The sequence below is a fragment of the Giraffa tippelskirchi genome, chromosome 3, assembly GCF_054371585.1.
Source record: "Giraffa tippelskirchi isolate mGirTip1 chromosome 3, T2T-mGirTip1v1.2.pri, whole genome shotgun sequence".
Taxonomy (NCBI): Eukaryota; Metazoa; Chordata; class Mammalia; order Artiodactyla; family Giraffidae; genus Giraffa; species Giraffa tippelskirchi.
This window is the reverse complement of record NC_137277.1, coordinates 27,305,817-27,319,447: the sequence shown is the minus strand read 5'-3', so window position 1 is coordinate 27,319,447 and position 13,631 is coordinate 27,305,817. Positions and strand designations below refer to the sequence as shown.

The 13,631-nt window shown below is 41.4% G+C and overlaps 1 protein-coding gene across 3 annotated transcripts in view; it reads left to right on the top strand.

Moving 5' to 3' along the window:
• The window catches only part of DHRS7B (dehydrogenase/reductase 7B), a 40,264-nt gene that overhangs the window by 1,981 nt on the left and 24,652 nt on the right, over positions 1-13,631 (top strand). Inside the window, exon 1 of one of the 3 annotated variants that reach the window (XM_081583403.1) lies at positions 2,120-2,156. The exons of the other annotated variants lie outside the window; for them this stretch is intronic. The gene's annotated coding sequence lies outside the window, so the exon portion shown is untranslated. Of the gene's footprint in view, positions 1-2,119; positions 2,157-13,631 lie in introns of those variants that run through there. 3 annotated transcript variants of the gene reach the window in all.

Below are 13,631 nucleotides of genomic sequence, written 5' to 3'. Positions count from 1 at the left end.
TAAATAAAATAATTAAAAAATAAGACTGCTGCTGCTGCTGCTAAGTCGCTTCAGTCGTGTCCGACTCTGTGCGACCCCATAGACGGCAGCCCACCAGGCTCTGCCGAAAAAATAAGACTAGGCTTCTATATAAAACATACTCATTCCAGTATAGGTGTTGCTTTTGAAGAGGTCTTTGCTCAAGAATTTATATTTAAAGGTAATCTGAATTGTTGCCATAATACATCTTACCAACCAGATGGAGGTCCCCAACTTTTTCCTAAGATAACGAGGCTTCCATTTTCTCCTGTGGCTTATGTTGCGTGGGAGTGAGATGGAAGGAAGGGGTAGGTTGTGATTAGGCCTTGGTAAGGAGTGACCAGTGACAGTGCTTCTTCTCGCTGAGATTCTCTTGGTGGCATTTTGCTATGCCATGAAGCAACATGGTGAGATTTCCAGATTAACTGAAGTATACGTCATCCTAATAGGGCTTGCTTTAACGGAAGGCATCCTAAAAATGGGTATACATGGAAATAGAGGACCATTTAGTTTAATCATTTTTCTTTGCACCATTTGGAGATTTTTTTGAGACCAACATTTTATTCCAGTTCAGTTCAGTCGCTCAGTTGTGTCCAACTTTTTGCGACCCCATGGACTGCAGCATGCCAGGCTTCCCTGTCCATCACCAACTCCTGGAGCTTACTCAAACTCATGTCCATTGAGTCGGTGATGCCATCCAACCATCTCATCTTCTGTTGTCCCCTTCTCCTCCTGCCTTCAGTCTCTCCCAGCATCAGGGTCTTTTCCAATAAGTCAGTTCTTCTCATCAGGTGGCCAGAATTTCAGCTTCAGCATCAGTCCTTCCAATGAATATTCAGGACTGATATCCTTTAGGGTGGACTGGTTGTATCTCCTTGCAGTCCAAGGGACTCCCAAGAGTCTTCAACACCACAGTTCAAAAGCATCAATTCTTTGGCACTCAGCTTTCTTTATGGTTCAACTCACATCCATACATGACTGCTGGAAAAACCATAGCTTTGATTAGATGGACCTTTGTTGGCAGAATAATGTCTCTGCTTTTTAATATGCTGTCAGGTTGGTCATAGCTTTTCTTCAGGGAGCTGCTGCTGCTGCTGCTAACTCGCGTCAGTTGTGTCCGACTCTGTGCGACCCCATAGATGGCAGCCCACCAGGCTCCCCCGTCCCTGGGATTCTCCAGGCAAGAACACGAGTAGGTTGCCATTTCCTTCTCCAATGCATGAAAGTGAAAAGTGAAAGTGAAGTTGCTCAGTTGTGTCCGACTCTTAGCGACCCCATGGACTGCAGCCTGCCAGGCTTCTCCATCTATGGGATTTTCCAGGCAAGAGTACTGGAGTGGGTCGCCAGTGCCTTCTCTGATCTTAAAGGGAGACAGAGATAAAAAGGACTCAATATGTTAAAGGAAGCAAGCGTCTTTTAATTTCATGGTTGCAGTCACCATCTGCAGTGATTTTGGAGCCCAAGAAAATAAAGTCTCTCACTGTTTCCATCGTTTCCCCATCTGTTTGCCATAAAGTGATGGGACCAGATGCCATGATCTTAGTTTTCTGAATGTTGAGTTTTAAGTGAACATTTTCACTGTCCCCTTTCACTTTCATCAAGAGGCTCTTTAGTTCTTCTTCACTTTCTGCCATAAGGGTGGTGTCATCTGCATATCTGAGGTTATTGATATTTCTCCTAGCAATCTTGATTCTAGCTTGTGCTTCGTCCAGCCCAGCATTTTGCATGATGTACTCTGCATGTAAGTTAAATAAGCAGGGTGACAGTATACAGCCTTGACGTACTCCTTTCCCCATTTGGAACCAGTCTGTTGTTCCATGTTCAGTTCTAACTGTTGCTTCTTGACCTATATACAGATTTCTCAGGAGGCAGATCAGGTGGTCTGGTATTCCCATCTCTTTAAGAATTTTCCACAGTTTGTTGTGATCCACACAGTCAAAGGCTTTGGTGTAGTCAGTAAAGCAGAAATAGATGTTTTACTGGAACTTTCTTGCTTTTTTTGATGTTCCAACGGATGCTGGCAATTTGATTTCCAGTTCCTCTGCCTTTTCTAAATCCAGCTTGAACATCTAGAAGTTCACGGTTCATGTACAGTTGAAGCCTGGCTTGGAGAATTTTGAGTATTACTTTGCTGGTGTGTGAGTACAATTGTGCGGTAGTTTGAACATTCTTTGGCATTGCCTTTCTTTAGGATTGGACTGAAAACACCTTTTCCAGTCCTGTGGCCACTGCTGAGTTTTCCAAATTTGCTGGCATGTTGAGTGCAGCACTTTTAACAGCATCATCTTTATTCTAGTATATTAATTAATAGGGTGGGTGGGGTTCTTTTATTGTAAAAAACACAGACTCTGAAAAAAACCACATTTAAACCATTGGCAAGGATCTTTGTTGTGATTTTTTTCTAGGTTGTAGATTGATTAGGGATCTGGTAGAGACACTAAAACAATATTGTCATGTACTAATGTGTGGCATATACCATGCCATGTAGTCAAAAAGAAAGTACATTTTTAGTTCCGTTTTTACAGATGAAGAAATTGAGACTTGTGGCAGTTAAATGGTGTGTCCAAAAATGGAAGATCTAAGCGAGGATGGAAACAAAGTTAAATGGGGAGTACTGGGGGATGTGGAATGCCACAGAAAGGGGGAAGCAGATGACCCTGGGATGCTGGAGGACACTAGAGCATAGGGCCATTTTGTTATTAAGGTATGGAGTTTCCTATTAGAAAGGAAGAGCAGTTGTCCTAAAGGTGAAAACCTATTGTTCTAACTAGATGTCCTGTACTGAGGTCAGCACTGCTAGACCGAGGTCCTTTAGGTTTTGAAGCACAGGTTTGGAATTTCCTTCCCTGAAATAATGGATTCCTCATGTGCTTTGCTTTGAGAGACCCTGACGCTGTGCACAGAGTCCAGGAAGTAAATGTGTGATCACCTCACATCCTCCAAGATGCTTGGTTCTATGCTGTTGCTGTTTAGTTGCTAAATTGTGTCGGACTCTTTGCGACCCCATGGACTATAGTTCATCAGATCTATTTCATGATTCTTTTAGATGATACATTCCTGTAGTATCATCTAAAACTATTTTTTTATTCTGTAACTTCCCTGGTGGTTCAGTGGCTGACTCTGCACTTCCAGTGCAGGGGGCCCAGGTTCGACCCCTAGTCAGGGAACTAGATCCCACATGCTGCAACTAAGTTCTCCCACTGCAACTAAGGATTCTGCATGCAGCAATGGAAGATCGAAGGTCCTGTGAGCTGCAACTAAGACCTGGTGCAGCCAAATAAATAAAAATAAATAAATATTCAAAAAGTATTTTTTATTCAGATATGCAACTATATGTTTGCATTAGGGAGCTATATTTGTGCCTGAGTCTAGAGCATGGAATGTGTCTTCCCTACCACATACACTCCTCTTTTTCTCCATTTTCTAAGAAAATAATAATAGTTAATAGTTACTGAGAGTCTTAGCACTATGCTAAGTAGTTATGGGATTTTTCAATCCCTACAATAATCCTGTAAAGTGGAAACATTTATTTTCATTTATAGTGGAAGAAATGAACTCAGGGATGGGAAGAAATTTATCCCTGAGATAGTAAGGGCAGAGTTAGTTTCATGTCACTTCAAAAGCTAGTGCTTATCTGTATATTTCATTCATCCCTTCACTCACAGATATTTAAGGAACAGCTGGTTTGTACCAGCAGGTGCTGTATATTGGGAATACACTGATGGCCAAAGCAGACACATCCCCTGTCCTCAAGTAGCAACTTGGGTTGAAGTAGCAACTCATCAGCAGTGAGTCTAGCAAGGGAGACAGACCGGAAATAGAAAATGACCAGCTAAATATTGACAGTGGTGGTGGTACCCAGCATGGGGACAGTAGAGGGGGCTGTGAGGATGTATAACGGGGCCACCGGCAGCAGATGAGCTGAGGAAGGACAGGGTCAGCTTTCCTGAGCAGGTAGTGTTCAGCTGAGACCTTAAGGACCGACTTGGAGTTCAGTTGAGCAAAGAGTGAAGAGAAGGAGGACCGACGTGAGACCCCAAGGGTTGGAGGAGCCGTGTCTGGCCCTTATGGGCCAGCGGTAGAGAGTGCTTCCAAGGCAGACGCGGATGCAGTTTGGAGCTCATTTGAGCAATGCTGCGCCCCAGGGTGTGTTTGCTTCCCTGGTAGCTAGGTTGGTAAAGAATCTGCCTGCAATGCAGGAGACCCTGGTTTGATTCCTGGGTTGGGAAGATCCACTGGAGAAGGTATAGGTTACCCACTCCAGTATTCTGGCCTGGAGAATTCCACGGACTGTGTAGTCAGTCCATAGGGTTGCAAAGAGTTGGACACTACTGAGCAACTTTCACTTTGATATAATCAACTCCACAGACCGTGCCAGTATTCCAGTTCCTGGTCTTCTCCTTCAGACATGGTTAGGCCTCTTGTTGCCTTGGCTGGGGACGGGTGTCTGGAGGGGCAGAGACCTCAGTGTCGGTAACTTGTGTGGCAAAACTGAATAAACAGGTGTGCCAGTGTTGTATTTCATCCTGTTTGTCTCTGGTTTGCAAAATTATTTAACATTTTTTAGTCTCATGATGGTCCAAGTCCTATGTTAGCTATGTAGGGTACAGACATATATTTATTTGCCTTCCATTTAAGATGCTACAGTTGTTCTATCAATATTATTCTTCAGATGTATTTATTTACCATCTACTGTGTGCTGGGCATTGTGCTAGGGACATAGGATGAACAAACAGACATGGTCTCTGTCCTCCTGGAGTTTAAGCTCCCATTTGGGGGTTGGGGGACAGAGAGGGAGGGGGACTGAGTCAGGGAGATGGGGCTGGACAGGTAGGCAGGGGTCAGACCTTGCAGGCCTCACAGGTCATGACAGTTGTCCAGGGCTTCTGCTCAGAATGGTGGGAGGCCATTGAAGAATCTCAGTCAAGAGAATAGAACCAGCAGGTGTATGATCTTATGAAAGATCATTCTAGCTCCTTCTTTGGTGGAGGTGGAAGTCATGGGTGTGAGAGCTATTTAAATGGTAGGATCAGTGGTAATAGGTTCACTCTGGGCTGAGACAGAAGAGGGAAGTTCAGGGCTGATTTGTTTTCTGACCCGTGTGCCTGAGATCGGAACCCAGAGGAAGGACATAAGTTCCGTTTTGAGCAAGATGTCTTTGCAATAATCTAAGTGGGTTGTCACACAGCATGTGGAATCTTAGCTCCCCAACCAGGGATGGAACCTGTACCCCCTGCAGTGGAAATGTGAAGTCCTAACCCCTGGGCTGCCAGGGAAGTAAGTCCCTACCTTTTCCTTATTGAGAGAGCTGTCAAGGTGGGACCAGTGAAGTGGTCTAGTGAGAATACAGTTTCTCTACATTTATGTTGAGGAAAGATAAAAATAAGATTTCCGGCCAACCTGGAAAATACTCTCCACAAATGTGGAGAAGGAAGAATTCTATTATTGAACAGGCACTAACCGAAAGTGGAATACAATATAGGTAGTCTGCCAATGAGACTACAAAACAGAGAAAACAAACCCTTACCGTTTATAGACCATTGCATACATAGTCTCAAGATTAATAATAGTTTGTCTCCATGTAAAAAGATGAGACAGCACCATTTGCTGTTTGTGCTTTCATCCTAAATTCACCTGGTGATTGGGGTGGCCATCTGTGCTATTTTTCTGAAGGAAAAATAAAACAGCCTTAATTTCTTATTTATTTATTTATTTTGCTGCACTGGGTCTTCATTGCTGTGCATGGACTTTCTCTAGTTGTGGCGAGCGAGAGCTACTCTCTAGTTGTGGTACACTGGCTTCAGTAGTTGCGGGTCGTGGGCTCTAAAGCACAGGATAGCAGTTGTGGCGCATGGGCTCAGTTGCTCCATGGCATGTGGAATCTTCCCAGACCAGGGATCAAACCTGTGTCCCCTACATGGGCAGGCAGATTATTAGCCACTGGACCATCAGGGAAGTTCATTTCTGGAAGAGGCTGAAACTAACTAGGAGAAGTTTGGTGACATGGGCTGTGTATCAGTGACTCCATTTTGAGCATATTTTTCTCTTTTAACACCAGTCTCAAAGCACAAGACCTTTGCCAGGTAATGTTATGATTTTATGTGGAAATAAACCCTCCATTTGTCTGCTTTGGAAGTTTGTAAATATGGGGATGGAAAATGATATTGAAAGGCATGTAAATTCCGCTTGGAAGCTAAGGAAATTCAATTGCCTCTCCTTTAGATTCTACCTGAGTTGTCCCTCCCGTCTTCTGAAGTTCGGGGTAACCTGAGACTCGGCTCCTAAACTGCTTACTGGAGGTTCAGATCTGTTGATGGCAGCTGAAGTGATTGAGTATTGCTTACCAGTAGTTTGAACTCATTTGCTGTAATCAGCTCTTTTTTTTTTTGGCTATGCCATATCCCAGTTCTCTCATCAAGGATTGAACCTGCACGCCTGCAGTGGAAGTGCAGAGTGCCAACCACTGGACTGCCAGGAAAGTCCTCAATAAGTAATTTTAAAAATTATAGCACTTAATTTTTTTCAGACTGTGTTTCTCAAATGGTTACTCTTCAAAAAGTTTGTTTAGAATTTTTTTTTTTTAAATGCAACTTTGTAGGAAAATGTCTGTTACATTCATTGGTGTGTTGCATGTTGTAGAATATTGTATTGTGTAGAAGGGTCTCAATTAATGAAAAAAGAAAAGGTTGATTCATTGTTCATTGGTGAATGAAAAGAGATAAGGAAATTTTAACTACAGTTGACCTTTGAACAACATGGGTTTGAACTGCAAAATCCATAGGTTTAGTATAGGCAAGTTATTAAACAAACAATCAAAAAAAAAAAAAAAACCCACCAGCAACTATACCAGTCTCCAAAAGGGAAAATCAGAATCTAGAGTTGCTGCAATGTAGTATCAGAATGACACTGATGTAGTAGTATCAGTTGTAGTATCAATGAAGTATCAGTTGTTCAAAAAAAAAGTTATAAGATGTGAAAAAACAAGAAAGTATGACTTGAACTCAGGGGGTAAAAGCATTCCATGGAAGCTGACCCTGAATTAGCCCAGATTTTGGACTTAAGAAGACAGAGACTCCAAAACAGCTCTTATAAATATGTTCAGATAACTAAAGGAAACCATGTTTAAAGAGTTAAGGGGAAATATGATGACATAGATTCTACAAACACATAATCTGAATAAAGGGAGCATATAAAAGAGAACCAGGTACCAACTCTGGAGCTGAAAGGCCCAATAACTGAAATGAAGAACGCTTTAGAGGGACGTATTTGAGATGGCAGTCAAACTTGAGAAAGATCAGTAGAAATCATCCAATGTAAAGAGCAGAACAAAGGTGGAAGGCAAATTAAGAGAGCTGCAGATGTCCAGAGCACATCAAGGGTGCCAAGCTTTGGGAGTCCCAGAAGAAGAGGAGAGAGAGAATGGGGTAGGAAAAAAGTATTTGAAGAAATAATGTCCTAATATCTCCAAATCTGATGAAAAATGTTGTATTAGTTTCCTATTGTTGCTGTAATAAGTTACCACAAACACAGTAGCTTAAAACCCCACAAAGCTATTATATTATGGTCTCGGTGGTCAGAAGTCCTAAAATCAAGGTGTCAGCAGGCCATGTACCTTCTGTAGGCTCTGGAAGACAGTCTGTCCACTTGCCTCCCCCTGTCTCCAGGCCACCAGCATCCATTGGCTCAGGACCTCCTCACATCACTTCAACCTCTTGTTGTTCAGCAGTTGTCATATCTACTCTATGACTCAACCCTCCTCCTTCCCTTGTGTGAGGACTCCTGTAATTATACTGGGCCAGATATAGTCAGGATAATCTCCCCATCTCAAGGTCCTTAATTTCACTACATCTGAAAGTACCTTTTACTGCATCAGCCAGGTAACATACTCATTGGTTCTAGAGGTCTGCACGTGGAATCCCCCCATCTTTGGGGTATGTTATTCAGGTTACTATACACATTAATATACACATCCAAGAAGCCCAATGTTAAATATAAAGACACATATAGATGGAGAGTGAAGGGATAGAGAGAGCCATGCCAGCACTAATGAAATAGGAGTAGCTATATTAATTTTATAGCAGACTTCTGAGTAAGGACAGTGATTAGGAATAAAGAAGGACATGGCATAATGATAAAGGGGTCAGTACTCCAAGATGACATGACATTCATGAGAGTGTGTGTGCCTAACATCAAAGTGTCAAACTATACAAGGCAAAAACTGATAGGACTCCAAAGAGAAATAGGTGAATTAGCACCACTGGAGACCTCAGCACCACTTATCGGAAACGGACAGATCCAGCAGGCAGAAAAGCACTTAAGGACGTCTTCGAACTCAATAGTATCATCAGTCACCTGGTTATCACTGACATCTGTAGTCTGCTTCATCCCACAACAGTATATCACATATTCTGAAGCTGGACCATATTCTGGGCCATAAAAACACACCTTAGCAGATTTAAAAGAATAGAAAACAGACTGTTTGTTCTGAGACCACAATGGGACTAAAGTAGAAATCAGTAACTGAAAGCTGGAAAATCCCCAAATACTTGCTGATTAAACAATACATGTCTAAATAACACATGTCAACAAAGAAATCTTAAGAGAAACTTAAAAATATTTTGAACTCAGGGAGTTCCCTGACAGTCCAGTGGTTAGGCCTTTGTGCTTTTACTGCCGTGTCCTGGTTTTAGTCCCTGGTTGGAGAACTAAGATCCCACAAGCTGCACAGAGTGGTAAAAACAATTTGGGAGGGGGGAACTAAATAGAAATGAAAATGCGGCTTATACACAATGTGGAGGAAGCAGTAAAAGCAGTGCTTAGACACAACTGTATAGTATTGAATACCCATATTAAACAAGAAGAAAGATCTGAATCAACATTTTAAACTTCCACTTTAGGAAACAAGCAAAAGAAGAGCAAATTAAATCCAAAGTAAGCAGAAGAAAAATAACAGAAACTAGAGTGGGCCTGGGACAGTCAGGTGACTTGCTCTTTAGTCACCTGGTCTCAGGTACCATCGAAGGTCCAAATCAAGGCCCACCCACCTTGCTGCCCATGAAGATGCCACTGCCACTTGACATTGGCCAGTTTGTTCCTCTTGGTGTTCTATTTGGTGGTATTTTTTAGCTAGTTTTATTTTACAAGGTTGATACTTAGACTGTAGCTAACTATTCACTTTTCTAACCTTATTTTAGCAAAGCTGAGCATGAAGGAGAAATTATAGAAACGCTTGAAGAGAAACACACGACAAACTCCCATGTACCCACTGCCCAGTGACAACAGGCATCGGCATTTTGTTACACTGGGAGCAAAGAAACTTAAATCTTGCATTTCCTGGTTCATAAATTTGATTTTAAAATGTGTTTGCTTTCACCTTATTCTGTGGCTAAGCTTATTAATGGTAACATGACCAGAAAAATTTTGTTATTTAACAGTATATATTGACTTTCTGGTTTAAATGCAGTTTAAAAAGATAGCCTTTTTTTTTGTTACATACTCTAACAATAAATGTGGTAAAAGCATAAAAGACATTTTCGACTTAAGGTTTTTTTTTTAATTCTTTTAATATAAGCTCTGGAATTTGCCAAGTAATTTTTTCCAAGCCTGAAAAGGCTCTGAGTGAGAAATAAGGGGGGAAATCTGTGTAGGGAAAAGCAAACCTGCCAACAGTGTTTGTTGAGATAAACAGCTTGATTGATGGCTGCTGTGGCCCTGACCTTTGACGACAGGGCTGTGTCCTTGGGGAGTGATTGGTGGGGTGCTGGAAATAGTGACAGGGCCCCAGCAAGGCTATTTTTAAGTGAAAACTTAGCGGCTGGCTCTGGAAAACCCTCTCTGGTTACTCTGCTTCTTTAGTCCTTCCAGGATGGAAGGTCCTTTCCATATGTTTTCTGGCATTAAAGTGAGGATGCTTTAAGTGGAAGCATTATAAAAACTGCCTCAGAGTAAAGGGCCTTTCATAGTTACATTTCACAATTATGTTTTCAGTTCTAAAAATAACTTGGAGTTGGAAATCGGAGTGAACCATCATCCTAAGTAAATTGTCTAAGAGAGAACAGTGGGCCAAGGCAAATCTATCCAAATCCATGAGGAAATTAATTTGTTAGAATTTTTGAATCATCTGATTTCAGCCATGAACCTACTTGAAATTAGACAGCATGTAATGTTTTATCCTTTATGAATGACATGCTTAAGTATTTTTTATTATAATAAAATATACATAATTTAAATTTACATTGTTAGCTGTTTTTAAAGTATAGTTCAGAGGTGCTAAATACGTTTATAATGTGCTGCTATCCCCACCATCTGTCTCCAGAATTCTTTTCATCTTGTAAAATGGAAACTTTGTACCCATTAAAACACAGCTCCCCATTTCCTTCCCTGCCCCCAGCGCCTGGCAACCCCCAATTTTCTGCCCCTAAGGATTTGACTACTCTAAGTAGCTCATGTAAGTGGACTCATATAGTATTTGCTTTTGTGTCTGGCTTATTTCACTTAGCATAAACGTCTATAAGGTTCATCCATGTTGTAACATGTGTCAGAATTTGCTTCCCTTTCAAGCTGAATTGTGTGTATATATCCTATTGTATTCATGTATCACATTTTGCTTGGGTAATCTCTGTGTTTTATCTGTTGTGAATAATGCGGCTGTGAACGTGGGAGCACAGGTATTTTTTCAAGACCCTGCTTTCAGTTCTTTTGCATGTGTATCCAGCAGTAGAATTGCTAGATCATATGATAATTCTATTTTTAATTTTTTTGAGGAACCTCCATAGTGTTTTTTTCAGTGGCCATACCATTTTACATTCTCACCCATGGTGCATAAGGTTCTAATTTCTCCATATCCTCCCACTTTGCATTTTCTGATTTTTTGATAGTGGTCATTCTAATGGGTGTGAGGTGGTATCTCATTGTATTCATAGTTATTATTTGTATTTTACTAATGACCAGTGATATTGAACATCTTTTCATATACTTATTAGCTGTTTTTATATCTTCTTTAGAGAAATGTCTATTCAAGTCCTTTGCCCATTTTTGAATCAGGTTGTTTTGTTTCGAACTTTAGGAGTTCTCCATACTGGATATTGCTCTCTTATCAGATATATGATTTGAAAATATTTTCTGCCACCCTGTGGGTTACCTTTTTACTCTGTGAATAGTGTCTTTTAATGCACAACACATAAATTTTCATGAACCAGTGTATCTAGTTTTTCTTTTGTTACCTCTGCCTTTGGAGTCTTATCCAGGAAATCATTGCCAAGTGCAATATAAAATCAGCTTTTGCTTCTTTTCTTCTAAGAAATATGCTTTAGGTCTTACACTGAGGTCTCTGATCCATCTTGAGTTTATTTTTGTAAAAGGGTCCAACTTTGAACTTTTGCATGTGGATATACAGGTTTTTTTTTTTCATTTAATTTTTTGTTTTTTGGCTGTGCCACACAGCATGAAGAGGGCATGAGATTGAGCTCATGCCGCCTGCAGTAGAAGCATGGAGTCTTAACCACTGGACCACCAGGGAAGTCCTTGGATATCCAGTTTTCTCAGCGTCATTTGCTTAAAAGACTGTCTTTTCCTCATTGAATTGTCTTGACATCCCTATCAAAAATTATTTGACCATATATGCAAAGGTTTATTTCTGGGCTCTCTATTTCACTGGTCTATGTCTGTCTTTGTGCCAACACACCGCTTTGATTACTCTAGCTCTGTAGTAAGTTTTGATATTAGGAAGTGGTTCTTCCAGCTCTTTTGCTCTTTTCCAAGATTCTTTTGACTGTTTGGTTCCTTTGAGACTCCATGTGAATTCTGGGATGAGTTTTTCTCTTTCTGCAAAAGACATAGTAGGGATTTTGATAGGGACTGAATTGAATCTGCAGATTGTTTTGATTAGGATTGACATTTTAATAGTAGTAAGTGTTCCACTTCATGCACGTGGGATATGTTTCCATTTATTAATGTCTTGTTTAATTTCTTTCAGCAATATATTATAGTTTTCATTGTATAAGTCTTCACCTCCCTGATGTATTCTTAAGTATTTCATTCTTTTAGTTGTTATAGTAAGTGAAATTGTTTTTGTAAATTTTTTCAGACTATTCATTTTTCATGTATACAAATACAACTGATTTTTTTGTGTGTGTTGACTTTGTGTCCTGCTGCTGAATTGATTTATTCTAATACATTTTATTTTACTTAAAATTTTTATGTATTTATTTGGCTGCACCAGGTCTTGGTTGTGGCATGCAGGATCTTTAGTTGTGGCAATGTTGTAGTCACGCACTCTGGGAAACAAACTCACTCAGAAGGACAATGCAGGTAGTGGAATGCAGTTTATTACACCGGTGGGCCCAAGGCAGAGTCTCCTCTTAGCCAAGGACCCCGACCAGTTTTTGTGAAAACCTTATATACCCTAAGTGTATATTCTAAAACCCACCTCCCCAAATTCTCTGAAACTAGTCTGAACAAAGGAAAAGAAAGATACAATCAAATTTAACCCGTGATTCATATGCCTTAAGCCTAGGTAGTTAACAGTGGACAATTATCAATAGGCCTATGGTCATACCCCAATAAGCATAATAGAATTTATGATTCTATTCGGTTACACAGATAATTAGGGTATTTTTTTAGGCAACGGAGAGTCTAGGTAGAAGCCCCAGGGCTCTTCAATTGGGGAGAGGCATGGGGGTGCGGGGTCTGGTTTTCCAGTTGGTATGTCGTTTCCATAGATACTGGGCATATAGCTCAAAGTCCACAGTCCAGCCCAAGATGGAGTCCTACTTTCAAGATGGAGCCTATTCTGTTTCCTCCTTCAGTAAGTGGGACTTTTTAGTTGCAACATGTTGGAAGATGATGCAGTAAAAGGACATGCGCTCCTCTTCTGCAAAAACTGAAAATTACAACTTGCTGCTGAACACCCATTGACAGGAGAACGTTGGAGTCCACCAAAAAAAGATATTTCCCATCCAAGGGCAAAGAAGAAGCCCCAACAAGATGGTAGGAGGAGTGAAATCACCTTTAGAATCAAACCCCATACTCGCCAGAGACACTCAGAGGTCTCAAATAAAAAACTTTGTGCGCACCAGGACCCAGAGACCCCACAGAGACTGAGCCAGACCTGCTTCTGAGTGTCTCCTGCGGAGGCATGGGTCAGCAGTGGCCTGTCACAGGGACAGGGGCTCTGGCTGCAGCAGACCTGGGAGGCACAATGTGTGGCATAAATACTTTTGGAGGAGGTGGCCATTAGCTGCACCATAGAGCCACTGAGCAGATGACCCACAAACTGGAGAATAATTATATGAAAGAAGTTCTTGCACTGTTGTGAAAGTTCTAGGACCCACAACAGATTCCCCAACCTATGGATCGGGCAAAAGGACTGAGTACCCCCAGGTAATCTGACTTTGGAGGCCAGTGGGATTTGATTACAGAACTTCCACAGGACTGGGGAAACAGACTCCTGGAGAGCACAGAGAAAATCTTGTGCACACCAGGACCCAGGAGGAAGGAGCTGTGACCCCCAAGAGACTGAGCCAGACTTGCCTGCGAGCATCCAGGAGTCTCTGGCAGAGGCGTGGGTCAACAGTGGCCTGCCACAGGGTCAGGGGCACTGAATACAACAGTGC